This window comes from Schistocerca cancellata, chromosome 6, assembly GCF_023864275.1.
Source record: "Schistocerca cancellata isolate TAMUIC-IGC-003103 chromosome 6, iqSchCanc2.1, whole genome shotgun sequence".
In the NCBI taxonomy this organism is placed as follows: domain Eukaryota; kingdom Metazoa; phylum Arthropoda; class Insecta; order Orthoptera; family Acrididae; genus Schistocerca; species Schistocerca cancellata.
Window position 1 is genome coordinate 521,455,629 of NC_064631.1, and position 17,951 is coordinate 521,473,579.

General features: G+C 43.4%; 1 protein-coding gene and 1 pseudogene across 2 annotated transcripts in view; both read left to right on the plus strand.

Annotated features, from left to right (window-relative positions):
- LOC126190802 (uncharacterized) overlaps positions 1-17,951 on the plus strand; it is a 214,068-nt gene that overhangs the window by 14,546 nt on the left and 181,571 nt on the right. The window lies entirely within an intron of this gene.
- On the plus strand, positions 3,359-3,477 carry LOC126089961 (5S ribosomal RNA; annotated as a pseudogene).

Sequence of the window (17,951 nt, forward strand, 5' to 3'; positions counted from 1 at the left end):
TGTATAGGTCCTGAGAAATCAGTACCCAGAACAACCACCTCTGGCCATAATAACGGCCTTGATACGCCTGGGCATTGAGTCAAACAGAGCTTGGATTGCGTGTACAGGTACAGCTGCCCACGCAGTTTCAACACGATACCACAGTTCATCAAGAGTAGTGACTGGCGTATTGTGACGAGAAAGTTGCTCGGCCACCACTGACCAGCTGTTTTCAGTTGGTGAGAGATCTGGAGAATGTGCTGGCCAGGGCAGCAGTCGAACATTTTCTGTATCCAGAAAGGCCCGTACAGGACCTGCAACATGCGTTCGTACATTACCTGCTGAAATGTAGGGTTTCGCAGGGATCGAATGAAGGGTACAGCCACGGGTCGTGACACATCTGAAATGTAACGTCCTCTGTTCAAAGTACCGTCAACGCGAAAAGATGTGAACAAGACGTGTAACCAATGGCACCCCATACCATCACGCCGGGTGATACGCCAGTACGGCGATGACGAATACACGCTTCCAATGTGCGTTCACGGAAATGTGTCCAAACACGGATGCGATCATCACGGTGCTGTGAACAGAACCTGGATCCATCCGAAAAAATGACGTTTTGCTATTCGTGCACCCAGGTTCGTCGTTGAGTACACCATCGCAGGAGCTCCTGTCTGTGATGCACCGTCAAGCGTGACCGCAGCCATGGTCTCCGAGCTGATAGTCCATGCTGCTGCAAACGTCGTCGAACTGTTCGTGCAGATGGTTGTTGTCTTGCAAAAGTCCCCATCCGTTGCCTCAGGGATCGAGACGTGGCTGCACGATCCGTTAAAGCCGTGTGAATAAGATGCCTGTCATCTCGACTGCTAGTGATACGAGGCCGTTGGGATCCAGCACGGCGTCCCGTATTACCCTCCTGAACCCGCCGATTCCATATTCTGCTAACAGTAATTGGATCTCGACCAACGCGAGCAGCAATGTCGCGATACGATAAACCGCAATCGCGATAGTCTACAATCCGACCTTTATCAAAGTCGGAAACGTGATGGTACGCATTTCTTCTCCTTACGCGAGGCATCACAACAGTGTTACACCAGGCAACGCCGGTCAACTGCTGTTTGTGTATGAGAGATCGGTTGGAAACTTTCCACATGTCAGTACGTTGTAGGTGTCGCCACCGGAGCCAACTTTGTGTAAATGATCTGAAAACCTAATCATTTGCATATCACGGCATCTTCTTCCTGTCGGTTAAATTTCGCTTCTGTAGCACGTCATGTTCGTGGTGTAGCAATTTTAATGGCCAGTAGTGTAACAGGCTTCACAGTTTTGCCGTCTGAAATCACAGCAAAAACAAATACAGTTGCTGAGAGAAGCTTTCTTAACATTTTATTGTGTCCGTAAGTGCTCATTGTAACCGGTACAACCGCAAAACACATTAGCAACTACTTGTATGAGGAGAATTTGGCAGCCTGAAGAATGCGGCAAGTGCTGTGACACGTTTCACAGCGTCTTGTCTTTTAGGATATCTCACAGCAAAATCTTAAGTGGACGGACGTGTGGATCATATGACAACGCCTATTTTGCCTGTGTCAAAACAGAAATGAGCGACAGAATTTAATGTGTCTTCAGTAATCCAGCTCACAAACCTGCTGGTGAAGCGGCATTGATGGACTGAAACTGCTTGTGGAATACTTGCGAATACAGGTAATGCTACATTTCAGTGGCTTCGCACATGCCTGTACGCGTTTTTTTAAGAAGTTAATTTCCAGCGTTGACTGTTGTAAGCGTTTTAACTGAGACCGGAGGTGGAGACAATGCTGTTTCCTTGTTCCTTGTTAGGTCAGAAAATTTGGATGATTTTCTCCAGAGGAAGAGCTTCACAAACTGAGCAAGTCAGTAACGCGTTGGTTCGCCTCTGGCCCTTACAAAAGCATTATTCGGCTCGTCATTGATTGCTGGAGATCTTTGATGTCATCTTGGGGGGATATCGTACCAAATTCTCTCCAACTGGCGCGTTAGATCGTCAAATTCCCAAACTAGCTGGACGGCCCTGCCATTAAGCTCCAAATTTCTTAATTGGGAAGAATCCGGCGACCTTGGTGGCCAAGATAGGATCTGGCAAGTACGAAGGCAAGCTCTTGCCGGTGCGAGCGGGCATTAGTTTGCTGAAAGGTAAGCCCATGATGGCTTGCTATGAAGGGCAACAGAATAGGGCGTAGAATGTTTGTCAGCTTATCGCAGCGCTGTAATTGTGCGGCGACAGGCTGGTTGGTGTCCCACCACCGTCTGAGACTTCTCCAGACACGTCTCCGCTGGTTATCGGGGCTCAATTCGAAACGGGACTCGTCACTGAAGACAATTTTACCTCACTGAAGACTATTCTACTCTAGTCAGTGAGATTCCATACAGAAGATGTGTTTGGAGACGTATTTGCCAAACCCTATCATTGTCACCGGATCTCTCCCCAACTGAGAACATTTGGAGCATCATGGACAATGTCCTCCTACCAGCTCGGGATGTTCACTATCTAACGCGATTATTGGAAGTTAAAATGGTTCAAATGGCTCTGATCACTATGGGACTTAACGTCTGAGGTCATCAGTCCCCTCTTAGAACTACTTAAACCTATCTAACCCACAGTTCCAGATTGAAGCGCCTAGAACCGCTCGGCCACAACGGCCAGCCACTGTTGGAAGTAGTTTGGCGCGACATCACTCTTAAGGACATCCAACAACTCTACAGTCAACGCCAAGCCGAATGACTGCTTACATAAGGACCAACTCGCTTAACTTTCTGAATTTGTGTAACACTTTCTCTTGAATAATTAATTCAATTTTTCTGCAATTGTAATCATTTATTTGTTTGTTCTTGTACATGAAATCTGCCGATTTCAATACAATTCGGATAATTCCTTCGTGTATGGTGCGACGTCTTTCTTTGGAGTGAATGCGAAACGAGTAACCTGGGGCATGGTCACCTAGTTCCATTCACTGGTTGCCTATCGAATGACTTCCAGGAGCAACAGCCGGCCGCGGTGGCCGAGCGGTTCTAAGCGCTTCAGTCCGGCACCGCGCGACTGCTACGGTCGCAGGTTCGAATCCTGCCTCGGGCATGGATGTGTGTCATGTCCTTAGGTTTAAGTAGCGTAAGTTCTAGGGGACTGATGACCTCAGATATTAAGTCCCATAGTGCTCAGAGCCATTTGAACCATTTGAACCAGGAGCAACAAAAATTTGATTTTCAATATTTTCTATAGTTATTCACTGAATTTAAAAATATAAAACATGCAAAATCTACTCATTAAGAGGTATAATATTACTTTAAAGGCTCAGCACAGTAAGACAAGTATTACATTTAGGAACTGTGTATGTCTGGAGGCGCCAACGGCCTTGCCACAGTGGTAACAGCGGTTCCCGTCAGATCACTGAAGTTAATCGCTGTTGGCTTGGCTAAGACTTGGATGGGACACCGTCCGGGTCCTGCCGAGTGCTGTTGGCAAGCGGGATGCACTCAGCCCTTGAGAGACCAATTGAGGAGCTACTTGACTAAGAAGTAGCGGCACCGGTCACGAAAACTGACAATGGTCGGGAGAGCGGAATGCTGACCACATGCCACTCCGTATCCGCATCCGGTGGCACCTAAGGCCTATGGATGACACGGCGGCCGGTCGGTACCGTGGGCCTTCAAGGCCTGTTCTGACGGTTTTGTTTGTATGTCTGGAGGCAGCCTAATTAACGGCGCGCAAAAATTCGCAGACTATAATTGTCCAGTGTTTGAGAATGAATGCACTTAGCGACTTCCAACAAACTTTACACGTAATTTCAAAACGCTTACGTAATTTTTTCTCGCTGACACCCACCACAGAATTATCAAAGGAAAGGAGTTTGTCACTTACTACCTTTTGCTATTCATGCAGGAACACTTGATCACCATGGACGACGTATTAATGAATAAGTTCTATGCCACTAACTCTGTTCGCAACACATTTTGCAGGCAGTATCCACATATACCACTGAGTGTACCTGCAAAATTATAGTATCAGTGTACGACACAGACGTCGGCAGATAACACGTCGTAGACATTGATATGCATGAAAAACTAGCTTTTGCGTAAACAGAGCGCAAAGTGTCCAGACTATATTCATCCAGTACTTGATAAAAGAGAGCATGTAGAGACTTCCTTCTATACACTTTCTCTCGCTTATATGTTTAGCGTAAAATATCCAACACATTAAATCATTATTCTGTAAAGTAATCAGACGTTCGAAACTATATTTTTCAAGGGAGTTCGAATCGGGGTTTGCTGATTAATAAATAAACCTGTTCCGCAGTCGCAAGTTTCTGAGGCAGTACGATTAGGTAGAGAATAAGGTAATTGAAATTTACTTGCATACTATATCATGAACTTCTGTCTGGGTGATAATACATTTTGTCTCAGATCCAGAACCCTCTTCGTGAAAAAATTCATATTGTAAAAGTGTAATTTCAGTGCTAACTTAATACGAAAAAATTTTTCTTTTTTTGTTAACAATTACCTGTCAAAACGACCGCAGGATTGCATTGTAAATAATCCAGATTTAACTATTGTAGGCGTGAAATATATCGTTAAAGGAAACTGTTATCACTGACAAAGATCTTGTCTCCCTTAATTGGGTAAAAGAATGCCAAGTCCTATCAAAATTGCTGTGGAAAACGCAAAGAAAACATTGATCAATTAATTTCTCATGCCTAGACTGCAGATTTCAATCTAGGTAACGTATTTTAGCTTGAGTTCTTCCTCATTTTTTTTCTTGTTGCCCGTGCTTTATGGTAGAAAGTATGCTCGGAACTAAGCACGTTCGTGATTTTTCTTGAATTGTGAATTCTGTCATTTTTTGTCAGCTCGCGTTACCTCACGGTCGTCGTCAGAAATGGCACTGGTTGGCAAATAAACTGTTGAGCAATAGAATATTCAGCACATCGTTTTCTTGAGAGTACTGGTACGTTGGTTAATGCAGGATTTTACGTCCAGAAACAACAGATTCTCGTTATTCACAATGTATCTAAATGGTTGTTTTCAGTGGTATCACAAGCAGAAAATACAAGCTTTTGACGCTGTATGTGTGCCTAATATTGCTACGACGAAGAAGCCACCCGTGCTGTTTTGAAGACTTCCATTACGTCTTGGGCCAAATATAGTAGCTACATGTTCAACGATTCAGGAAAAGCAGGTCGCAAAATGTACAATATACCATGGAACGAATGGATCCACCCTAAACTCTTAAAGGTAGTCGCTGTTGTTTCGTGGGAAAGTGCAGTGAGTGAGCGTGTGTTATGCTTTTCGGCTAAACCGGATCCATAAAAGGCGCGAGAACGAGATACGTGTGAAGGCACAGATGCACGGCCCAGAGCAGTTTAGGTCCGGTCCTATCTTCATGTAAACACGAGATAAACAGTACTGCGCAGGCAGCCTTTGTTGCCAGAACTAGCACTCACCCCGTCTCCATCTGGGAACAGTTATTGGCATCCATGTTCATGGTCTTTGGGAGGGAGTATGGGGGAGGGGGTGGGGCAGCGCACGATTCCGAGGTAGCTAATCCAGCCTGCGTCGTGTGATATACTTTTCATCAGTAATTGGCTAGTAAGAGAAAGATAGATGACATCATACTCGTACAGTTCCTGATTCTACGCAGAAGCACTGTATTAAATTTCGAACATCGCCGCTATGTTCATGGGATGAGACGATGTGCCATTGTTTGTGACCCGTTCGTCTGATGACATTAAGCCTGCTGATATCTTTGGTACTATTCCCAGAGGACTAACCTACATGCCGGCATCGAGTGTCACACTGTCCCGTTCCTCAGTTTCAGGTAGTTTTTCCTTGGAAAACGATCTAGTTATATTACGTACTTAAATATCTGAAAGAATAGACCTTGTTGACGGATTCACAACTGTAAGAATTAATTCGAAATTTATTCGCTGACTGCTCCTTGACATCAGCTGTGTTAGGTATAGATGTATGTACTACCTGTTAGTGACACATGGAAATTTGAGATGGATCGGATCTCGAACCCGGATTTCCCGCTATCACGAGCGGTTGCCTTAACCACTTCAGCTATCAGCTCACACTCCCAGAACCGACCCAAACCCCCATACATCGCACTGTCAACATCCCTATACCATAGTCCACTACATTCATCAACAAATGCTCGCCAAAATTTTTAACTGTATTCCCGTACCAGGGAGAATGAGACTAGGAGGACTACAAGGAATCGGCACTAATGTTCTTATCGTCGTATTCCTGTCTGAAAAATAACAGACCTTATTGACGATCCACAGCTGTACGAAATAATTCCAAAAATATTCGCTGTCTGAGAATTTTTCGGTATCAGCTGTATTAGGTAAAGATGTGCTGCCTGTAGCCGTCATATGAAAATTTGTGACAGGTAAATTTAACGCTACAAAAAGTACCCTAGCATTCCGGTAATGTTCAAACCGCCCTTGACACTTCGAATAAGGATATTCAACACACGATAGAGGAGAATAAGCTAATGATATTAATTGACTGCGACAATCAGTCTCAGCTAGAGGAAAATGAGTAGAAAAATATCTCAGTATGGAGTAGAAAACATCTTTACTATTCAGGAAGTAACTGCAGCTTTTGCCTTTCCGCCATGAGTTGCTATGTTTGTAAGTAGGCTGTTTAGGTTTTTGTACTGGTAACGCCACGTAGCGCTCTGTATGAAAATCACTGGCTGTGCTGTGTGCAGTCTGTGGCTGATTTGCATTGTTGTAACATTGTTATTGTAGTGTAGGGCAGTTGGATGTGAACAGCGCGCAGCGTTCCGCAGTTGGAGGTGAGCCGTCAGCAGTGGTGGATGTGGGGAGAGGGATGGAGGAGTTTTGAGAGCGGATGATCTGGACATGTGTCCATCAGAGACAGTAAAATTGTAAGACTGCAGGTCATGAACTGATATATATATTATGACTTTTGAACACTATTAAGATAAATACATTGTTTTTTCTCTATCAAAATCTTTCATTTGCTAACTATGCCTACCAGTAGTTAGTGACTTCAGTAGTTAGAATCTTTTATTTAGCTGGCAGTATTGGCGCCCGCTGTATTGCAGTAGTCCGAGTAACGAAGATTTTTGTGAGGTAAGTGATTCATGAAAGGTATAGGTTATTATTAGTCAGGGCCATTCTTTTGTAGGGATTATTCAAAGTCAGATTGCGTTGTGCTAAAAATATTGTGTCAGTTTATTGATGACCTGAATAAGTAAAGAGAGAAATGTCTGTGCACGTTCTTTTGCTCAGCTGTTTGAAAATCAAGTAACGTAGAGGTTTATCAGCACAGTAATTCATTAATTTTTCTAAGGGGACGTTTCATGTTCAACATGTTTTGCAGCGTGCAAGTTCATTTAGTTTCTTTAACCAGACTGTTACAGACGCAAATTGTCCGCAGCGAGAAAGCGTCCAACTAAAATATTAATAATATACATACACAATGTTACTGCGCTTTGCGTTCGTTGTTTAAGATCCGTGTTAGGAGTCCTTCGTCTAGAAGAGCATTAGTCATTACTGCAACAGTAGACGTAATCATTGCTGCTGATTTCATCAGTAAATCTATACCTTGTAGATTCTTCGTGCAACAACAGGGTCTTCGCTTCCATAGAGACGAAAAGAGGTGGCTGTTTTTCGCAAAGTCGCGAAATTTTTATGAAATTTTACAGATTTTGTACAAAACGCGAAACAGTTTACCTTTAAACAAAATCGCGAAATACTCGACAAAATTGTATGGAATCACATCATTTTAAGTTAACGGCGGAAATTCCAGTTACGTAATAAAATCCGAATATCGATGACGATCGAGTCTGCGTCACCCCGATATCTATCGATATCTTATACAGTTTCGAGTATCGCTAATTTCATCTCCTGCACAACGAAGTACGACTTCCAACAATGTCCGGCTCATTTCTTGATCTGGCTGTGTATTGCCTATTGGAAATTGTCGCTGATAGGCGGTGCATCCAGTATTATTTGTGATTTGTTTTTGTGCTGCAGTCTATTAATATGTTAATGACAGTTTTTCTTGAGAAAAGAGTTTTTCATCAGAAGGATTTTACGAGTTTGACAAAACTGGAAAGGTACTTACGTGCAAACGCTGCAATGTGCAAATAGAGTGGCAGAGAAAGGACACATGCATGAAAAATATTAATAACTGATCACCCCATTAGAAAATGTTCAAATGTGTGTGAAATCATATGGGACTTAACTGCTAAGGTCATCAGTCCCTAAGCTTACGCACTACTTAACCTAAATTATCCTAAGGACAAACACACACACCCATGCCCGGAGGAGGACTCGCACCTCCGCCGGGACCAGCCGCACAGTCTCCCCATTAGAACAGCATGGAGAAGACGCTAAGGACGACCGGCATCAAAAGACAAGTTATTCTCACAGACGCCAGTGAGGCAGCAAAACGAGCGGAAACCGATAAAGAAGAATTCACTTTATCAACAACACGAGCTTTCATCGAGGCTAATATTCCACTGGATAAACTTGGTTATCTGAAGATGACAGAGTGATTGAACAAATATACACTACGTTTGTGTAATATTACACAATTTTGGACATGAAGAAATATAAGTTTAACGTACTTTCTTTGTCACAAAAGTTCCGGGACAGTTTTTTTTTTATTTAATCGAAAATTGCACTTACCTAGTAATATTCCTAGCTCCTGCCGAAGTAGTTCCCTTAGGTAACTATACGCAGTTGCCACCGTTTCTGGAGGTCTCAGAAGGGAGCTGGGAAATTTTCAGCTGCCATGCTTATAATCTCATTTGTCACAGTTACGGCAAGAAAAAAGGAATAAAGGTGAGATCGTGTTAATACTTTCATCCTTCTTTACCTCCGCTGCATTACTGCAGATGACGTGTCACTGAGCACATTTGTACTGTGCATGCAGTACACGTGAGGTGCCTAGTTGTTTCCACTGCCCTGTGTGGAATACATAAGTTCTTGTACACTTCAATAACCTGCTGTCTTCATGATGATGATGTCCCCAGCGCAGAAAACAGCTCGCAGGTCGTGGATTCTTTTTCTTGACGCTGAAATTAACTTCGCAAGGAACTGCTGCTACGAATAAACTATAACTCATTTGGGATTCCACTCGCGTTTTTATTGATATAGACACGAGACACTATTCTTGATCACAACGTATTGAACATATCTTTCCACAGTCATTATATCTGGCTAAAATAACATGAAATACATCCTGCCACAGACAACATGTCTGTCTAGTGGAACGGTCAGAACTGGAGAGCCGGACTGCCCGAGACACTTCGCGCGCCAAGCCAGCAAGGCGTGACCGGAACGCCACCAAAGTGCATCGGCAGTAATATCGTCAGTCTTTTGTTTTAGTAATACTTTGATTTTAATAATTTTGAAATGTCTGATTGATAGCTGGCTGTTGAGAGATGTTTATTTAAAAAAATTGAAGTAATTTGGATGACAGGTTTAATTAATAATATCAACTAAAGTTTAACGGTTTTGCGCCCTACCGCCGAACACAGCAGCCAGTCACAGAGCAGCAGCATCATGCAGGCGGTCTTTCTCACGGGAATGGTACCGAATCTAACATCTGTCACCGGTACCTCATCCCACATTGCGTCATCTCTATGCTTCTTGCATCTCCACTGCCCTGGGAATAGCTTCCTGGATCCGAATATATTGGCTGAATAAGCCAGAAATATTACACAGTGCGTTGGATGTCTGCGATATCTTGATGAAGCTTGCCCTTCGGTTGCCTTTTCAGTCGCGGAAACAAGAAAAAATCGCAAAGCGAGAGGTCGGGCGAATATGGCGGATGTGGAATGGCAATAACAGAATGTCTGGCCAGATACTATCTAACAGATAAAGCAGTAAGGGGTTTTGCATTGTCATACAGTAAGAATCAGTCCTGAGAATGCCAAAAATCATGGGGGGAATTGTTTGTCGCAAATGTGTTAAGACTTCAGCGTATACAGTTTAGTTCACTGTTTGATCTGGAGAGAAACTAAAACTTTACTGTCAAAGAATGTGACCATCGTTTTTATTCTCGAACATTGTCGTCTGACTATTTTTCGAAGCTGGTGATCCAGGACTCCGCCATGCAGCACTTTGACGCTTTGTGTGAGGGTCATATTAGTAAATACCAGCTTTCATACCCAGCAATAATCTTTGACGGAAATGTGGGATCGCGTCTGGCTCCATCCAGTAGTTCAGCAGAAATTCGTCTTTCCTCTTTCTATTTGTCTGTTAGTTCAAATTCAAATGGCTCCAAGCACTATGGGACTTAACATCTGAGGTCATCAGTCCCCTAGACTTAGAACTACTTAAACCTAACCAACCTAAGGACATCACACATATCCATGCCCGAGGCAGGATTCGAACCTGCGACCGTAGCGCGGTTCCAGACTGAAGCTCCTAGAACCGTTCGGCGACAGCGGCCGGCCGTCAGTTAGTGTTTGAGGGATGAGCATTTAAGTTTCCGTTTCGCTAAACCTTTGTGTAAAATCGTATAACAGGCATCACGATTCAAATTAAGAGTTCTTCTGATGTCGCATGCACAGTTACATGTCGGTCTTTTTGCATTAACTACCGTACACGCTCCACATTTGCACCAGTCTGTGCTTTAGAAGGACGACAAGCTGCGGATCACCTGGCACTGAATTTCTGTCTTCAAGAAACCTTTTGTACGACACAGAAACACACCTGTTGAAAGTGCCACGCCTGCATACACTTGGCTTAATCATTGTCCACATGTTAATAGCGGTTTTTCCCGAGTGAATCGCAATACTTAATGTTCACTCTTTGCTCATAGTCAACATCCATTGTACCACCGTATCTAATGCTCCAAGAACGCAAACAGTGCTGCGCTGAGCGCAGCCCTGTCATCTGTTTGTGCGGAAACTTGGCCAAGGTCATTTCAAGGGCGCACACACACCAGGTAACACAAAAACAACATTTGTTCCTTTTTAGTATTACAAACTAAGAAAAAAATACTTGTCCTGCAACTTTTCTGAGAACGGGAATATATTCGTGCTTTGATGTATGCGTTTTCATCAGGTGTGTAATTTCATGCTCTTTGAATTTATGTAAAAATAAAGGATGTTCACTACAAATATAATACGTATTACTGAAAAGTGGAAATTAAATCTAGCGAAATTATTGACGAAATGACATGAAAAAATCGAAAAATATACCAAAATGGCCTTTTAAAAAGGACGAAATCAGACAAAAATTTTCAACACAAACAGTTGCTTCCACCGGTAAACTACTTTCCCTTCACGAAGCTTCGCCGAGAAGCGGCAGGCGTCGCCAACTGCAGGCTCTTGCGCATGTCAGCACCCCGCTCATGTCACGTGATAGCTAGCGTCTGTTGTCAGCTTCCTTGTCTGCCGCGCCCCTGGCTCGCTCGCTTTTTGCGTAAAAGATACGAGACATCTGGCAACTACAGCACCAGCGCACTAATCACACGAAACGTGGTAGCAAGCTCGACTGCGATGTGCCTGAACTACGTTCACTTTGTATACTGTTTTCGATTCACACATTTTTAATTCTTAACACTACACTATGTAATCGAAAGTACATGGATACCTTAATGTAAAACGAAATTGACCAATAGGCGTCGCGGGACGTGAACACTTATAAAATGAGGTGAGGATACAAGGAGCTGCAGCAGAATGGTTCGGCCAGCAGAGCACCTTGACTTCTATCATCGACTTAGTCACTGAATGCCACCTCAGTAATAGAGCCATCGGAGACATTTCAACTCTTTTAAAGCTGCCCAAGTCAGTTGTTGGTGACATGATTGGAAAGTGCAAACGCGAAAGGAACAAGCTCAGCTACACCAGGACCAGCAGACGTCGGATATAGGGACCGTCGAGCATTGGGGAGAACAGCTGCGAAGTGCTGCCAACTAGTGCAGTGGCACAAATACTTTCTGAGACAGGTACCCCTGAGTGCCATCAGGTATCAGCTAGTACACGTCGCCCCTGATTCCCTCCTCCCCCCCCCCTCCCCAAACACCTGCAAACAATCAGCATTAGGGATTAACTAAACTTTACAATGAAAAAGAATTTTCGTTGGACACTTTTATTCTCAAAATTACGAAAGATAAATGACATTTAGTATTTGTGGGCATTTTATTAAACCAAGAACTATTGAGTCAGTGACACAGTTGGTGCTGCTTATTTCTAACAACTTTTTCTGTACAATTAAGAAACAATTCTCATTGCATCGTGAGTGATACCCACGACTCTTTCTCAGAAAAGAAATCTAACTACTCCCACTGAGGGTAGACATTTGTTAGAAAACGTGCTTCCTCTACATCACTGCTCTCCCTAGTGACACTTGCTTTGCCCACTCCCGCAACCCCATAAAAATCAACCCAATGAAATCGGGTGCACTACACTTTCCGTTCGTAAATCACTCGATTGCTGGGTTCTTTATGTCTGAACTGGCAAAAACTGAAAGATTTCGTGTTGCCAGTGGCTTGTGTTTGACCAGTTCCACTATTATATTGCTGTCGAATTGATAGTCAGTTATTTCATTTATTGTTGTGAATCGAATAATGAAGCAATTTCTGTTTTTTTATGAATTCCCACGTATTATTTAGGCAGATGTGATGTACATATGTAAATTTTTACTGTCAGTGCCAAGGACTATGTGAGGAAGATCCTGTTCATGCATTCACCCCATAAACTTTAACCTCAACCTCATTGTGTCACACATTAATGATGCTATTTTAAAAAAATAATTATTAGTAACTTCTATAATCTGTATTCCACTGTTCCGAAATAATGATTTAATAAAGATGTTTTGAAGTTTGTGGACAATAACATTCCTTAATAGGGTGGTCTTTCCAGAGTGCCGACCTCAACACAATGGAACACCTTTGGGATGAGTACGAACGTCGGCTCCAAACCCAAGCGTGCAACATCCCTACAACCATCCCTCCACATGCCGACACTCATTAAAAGTGTAGCCAGCAGAGTAGAAGCCGTCATAAAAGCGAAGAGTGGACAGACCCCATATTAACGTACACTAATAGGTGTACAGGTGCTTTTATCACTTTGTGTACGTTTCACAACTTCAGCTCAATTACACTGAAGAGCCAACGAAACTGGTACACCTGTCTAATATCGTGTAGGGCCCCCGCGAGCATGCAGAAGTGCCGCAACGCGACGTGGAGTCGACTTAATTAATGTCTGTAGTGCTGGAAGGCATAGTCACCACGAATCCTGCACGGCTGTCCATAAATCAGAGTACGAGGGGGTGAATATCTCTTCTGAGCAGCACGTTGCAAGGTATCCCAGATATGGTCACGCGGAAGTGTTTAAACTCAGAAGAGTGTTCCTGGAGCCACACTGTAGCAATTATGGACGTTTGGGGTGTGCCATTGTTCTGCTGGAATTGCCCAAGTCTGTCGGAATGCACAATGCATCTGAATTCATGCAGGTGAGCAGATTACGTACGTGTCACCTTTCAGAGTCGTATCTAGACGTATCAGGGGTCACATATATCTAGACGTATCAGGGGTCACATATCAGTCCAACTACACACGCCCCACACTATTACAGAGCCCTCACCAGCTTGAACATACCTCTGATAATATGCAGGGTCCATGGATTCGTGCGCTTGTGTCCATACCAGTACTCGTTCATCCACTCGATACAATTTGAACGAGAGTCATCCGACCAGTCATCAACAGTCCAATGTCGGTGTTGACGGGCCCAGACGAGGCGTAAAGCTTTTTGTCGTGTAGTCATCAAGGGTACACAAGTGGGCCTTCGGCTCCGAAAGCCCTTATCGATGATGTTTCGCAGAAAGGTTCGCACTTGTTAATGGCCCAGCATTGAAATCTTCACCAGTTTGCGGAAAGGTTGAAGTTCTGTCACGTTAACGATTCTCTTCATTCGTCGTTGGTCCCATTCTGCAGGATGTTTTTCCGGCCGCAGCCGATGTCGGAGATTTGAGGTTTTTTCCGGATTCCTGATATTCACGGTACGCTCGCGGAATGGTCGTACGGGAAAATCCCCACTTCATCGCTACTTCGGAAATGCCGCGTCCCATCGCTGGTGCGCCTATTATAAAACCACGTTTAAACTCACTTAAATCTTGATAACCTGCCATTGCAGCACCAGTAACCGATCTAACTGCGCCAGACACTCTTTGTCTTACATAGGCGTTACCGCTCACTGCGCCGTATTCTGCCTGTTTACATATCTCTGTATTTGAATACGCATACCTGTACCAGTTTCTTTTGTGTTTCATTGTATAAGACATGTAAGTCTGGAGCTCTCCCATTAAAATACCAGTCACTTTATCATCGGTTGGTGGTGTGATAACACTGTCCTTCGTGTTCGGTAGAAAATTTATGAAGCACTTGACATGTTTGCAGGGAAGAATGAACACCTCTATCTTTTCGTACGAGCTCTGATTTCCCTTATTTTATCTTGGTGATCGTGTCAACAAAATATTTTCGCATTCGGAGGAGAAAGTTGGCGATTAGAATTTCGTGAGAAGATTCCGCGTCGCAACGAAAAACGCCTTTCTTTTAATGATGTCCATCCCAAATCCTGTGTCATTTCTGTGACACTCTCTCCCACATTTCGCGATAATACAAAACGTGCTGCCTTTCTTTGAACTTTTTCGATGTACTCCGTCAGTCCTATCTGGTAAGGATCCCACACCTCGCAGCAGTATTCTAAGAGAGGACGGACAAGGGTAGTGTATGCAGTCTCCCTAGTAGGTTTGTTACATTTTCTAAGTGTCCTGCCAATAAAACGCAGTCTTTGATTAGCCTTCCCCACAACATTTTCTATGTGTTCCTACCAATTTAAGTTGTTCGTAATTGTAATACCTAGGTATTTAGTTGAATTCACGGTTTCTAGATTAGACTGATTTATCGTGCAACTGAAGTTTAACGAGTTCCTTTTAGCACTCATGTGGATGACCTCACACTTTTCGTTATTTAAGGTCAACTGCCACTTTTCGCACCATTGCGATATTTCTTCTAAATCATTTTGCATTTTTTTAATCTTCTGAAGACTTTATTAGTCGATAAACGACAACGTCATCTGCAAACAACCGTAGACGGCTGCTCAGATTGTCTCCCAAATCGTTTATATAGATAAGGAACAGCAAAGGGCCTATAACACTACCTTGGGGAATACCAGAAATCACTTCTGTTTCACTCGATGACTTTCCGTCAATTACTGCGAACTGTGACCTCTCTGACAGGAAATCACAGATCCAGTCACATAACTGAGACGATATTCCATAAGCACGCCATTTCACTACGGGGCGCTTGTGTGGTACAGTGTCAAAAGCCTTTTGGAAATCCAGAAATACGGAATCGATCTGAAATCCCTTGTCAATAGCACTCAACACTTCATGTGAATAAAGAGCTAGTTGTGTTTCACAGGAACGATGTTTTCTAAACCCATGTTGACTGTGTGTCAATAGACCGTTTTCTCCGAGGTAATTCATTATGTTCGAACTCAATATATGTTATAAAATCCTGCTGCATATCGACGTTAACGATATGGGCCTGTAATATAGTGGATTACTTTCCAGTTTATGGGTACGGATCTGATTTAAGTTGCTTCACTACTCCGAGGATATGTACTTCTACGTTACTCATCTTGGCAGCTGTTCTCGATTCGAGTTCTGGAATATTTACTTCGTCTTCTTTTGTGAAGGCATTTCGGAAGGCTGTGTTTAGTAACTCTGCTTTGGCAGCACTGTCTTCGATAGTATCTCCATTGCTGTCGTGCAGAGAAGGCATTGATTGTTTCTCGCCGTTAACATACTTCACATACGACCAGAATCTCTTTGGATTTCCTGCCAGGTTTGGGGACAAAGTTTCGTTGTGGAAACTGTTACAGGCATCTCGCATTGAAGTCCGCGCTAAATTTCGAGCTTCTGTAAAAGATCGCCAATCTTGGGGATTTTGCGTCTGTTTACATTTAGCATGTTTGTTTCGTTGTTTCTGCAACAGTGTTCTAACCCGTTTTGTGTACCAAGTTCTGTCGCTTGTTAATTTATTTGGTATAAATCTCTCAATTGCTGCCGATATTATTTCTTTGAATTTAAGCCACATCTGGGCTACACTTATATTATTAATTTGGAATTAGTGGAGATTGTCGCTTAGGAAGGCGTCAAGTGAATTTTTATCTGCTTTTTTGAATAGGTATATTTTTCGCTTATTTTTCGAGGATTTTGGGATTACTGTGTTCAATGTCAGTATGACAACCCTGTGTTCAGTATACCCTGAATCGGTTTTGATGCTTGTTATTAACCCATGATTATTTGTTGCTATGAGATCAAATGTGTTTTCACAACGGTGTACTATTTGCGTGGGCTCATGAACTAACTGCTCGGAAATAATTTTCAGAGAATGCGTTTAGCACAATTCCTGATGATATTTTATGCGTACCTCCGGAAATAAACATGTATTTTTGCCAACATATCGAGGGTAAATTAACGTCACCACCAACTATTATCGTATGAGTCGGGTACGTGTTTGAAATGCACTATCTTGTTAGCCTGGTACCGTGCACCAGAATCAAATTGCACGACTACCGAATTAAATACAAAGAAATCGAAAAATGTTAGCAAAAACGTTCCAAAAAGTCCCACTCATAAGAAATACTCTCGAGAGAAATTGTCGTAAAGTACGAGTTAGGGCGTACGCGAGCCGAGGGAAATCTGGCAGCTCGTGTTCTCCGGACGCTTGGAGCTTACTGTATATCCGTCTGGGGAATACGGTTGTAAGAATAACTGATAGTTACATATGACTGTTAAAAGTAATTGGTGTAAAAAATAACCGCATTCGCGATAATTGCTACTCCGAAATAACTGTTTGGCCCATCTCTAGTGACAATAGTGCCTGCCTCCTTTTATATCGGCGCATCCACGCCCCGTGACATCTAATAGTCAATTCCGCATTACAAAGGGGTTGTGAGTACTTATGATCATATAGTGTACACTGCAGGAAAAAAATTGTACGCCCTTTCAGAGGTTTCCAGTTCATTCAAGATTTATTGATGAATATGGAGTAGATGAAATGATTACATTTATAGATCATAGTCGGAGGTACCAGGTATCGACCCATGCTAGTTCAAATGGTTCAAATGGTTCAAATTATGACCAGTGGTTCAAATGGTGCAATGGCTCTGAGCACTATGGGACTTAACTTCTGAGGTCATCAGTCCCCTAGAACTTAGAACTACTTAAACCTAACCTAAGGACATCACACACATCAATGCCCGAGGCAGGATTCGAACCTGCGACCGTAGCGGTCGCGCGGTTCCAGACTGTAGCGCCTAGAACCGCTCGGCCACTCCGGCCGGCGACCCATGCTGAAACACCCGTATTGCGTGGTGTAGCATCCATGGATGGCAATGCAGGCGTTGACTCTTGCATCCCGTCGATTTTACAGTCGGCTAATATTGTCCTGGGATATGTTATTCAACACCTGTTCGAAGTTCTGTAACAGCTGTTGACTGACGACTTGCACGAGCCACGTTTATCTCGCACCATCGTATCCAACATGTGCTTGATTGGAGACAGGTCCGAAATCGTGCTGGCCAGTTGCTGCACTCCTTGCAGGGCGCATTGAGTCCCACAGGCTGTGTGTGGGCGAGTATTATCCTGTTGGAGCAACACATCATATCCCTGTTGCAAGAACGGCAAAGCAACGGGTCTAACAACATTCTGTACGCACTGAGCGCTGGCTAGCCTCCCCTCCAGAAACACCAAAAGTGAACGAGAGTGGCGCCAGTGAGTCTTGGACGAATGCAGACTGCGAGACAGCGCCCACCAGGCTTACGTCCTAGGTGCAAATCACTTGCATGTAGGCAGAGTCTGCTTTCATCGCTGGAGACCACGACGCACTATAAAATAAATAAAATATTAATTTATTGTATATGTATGATAGTGATT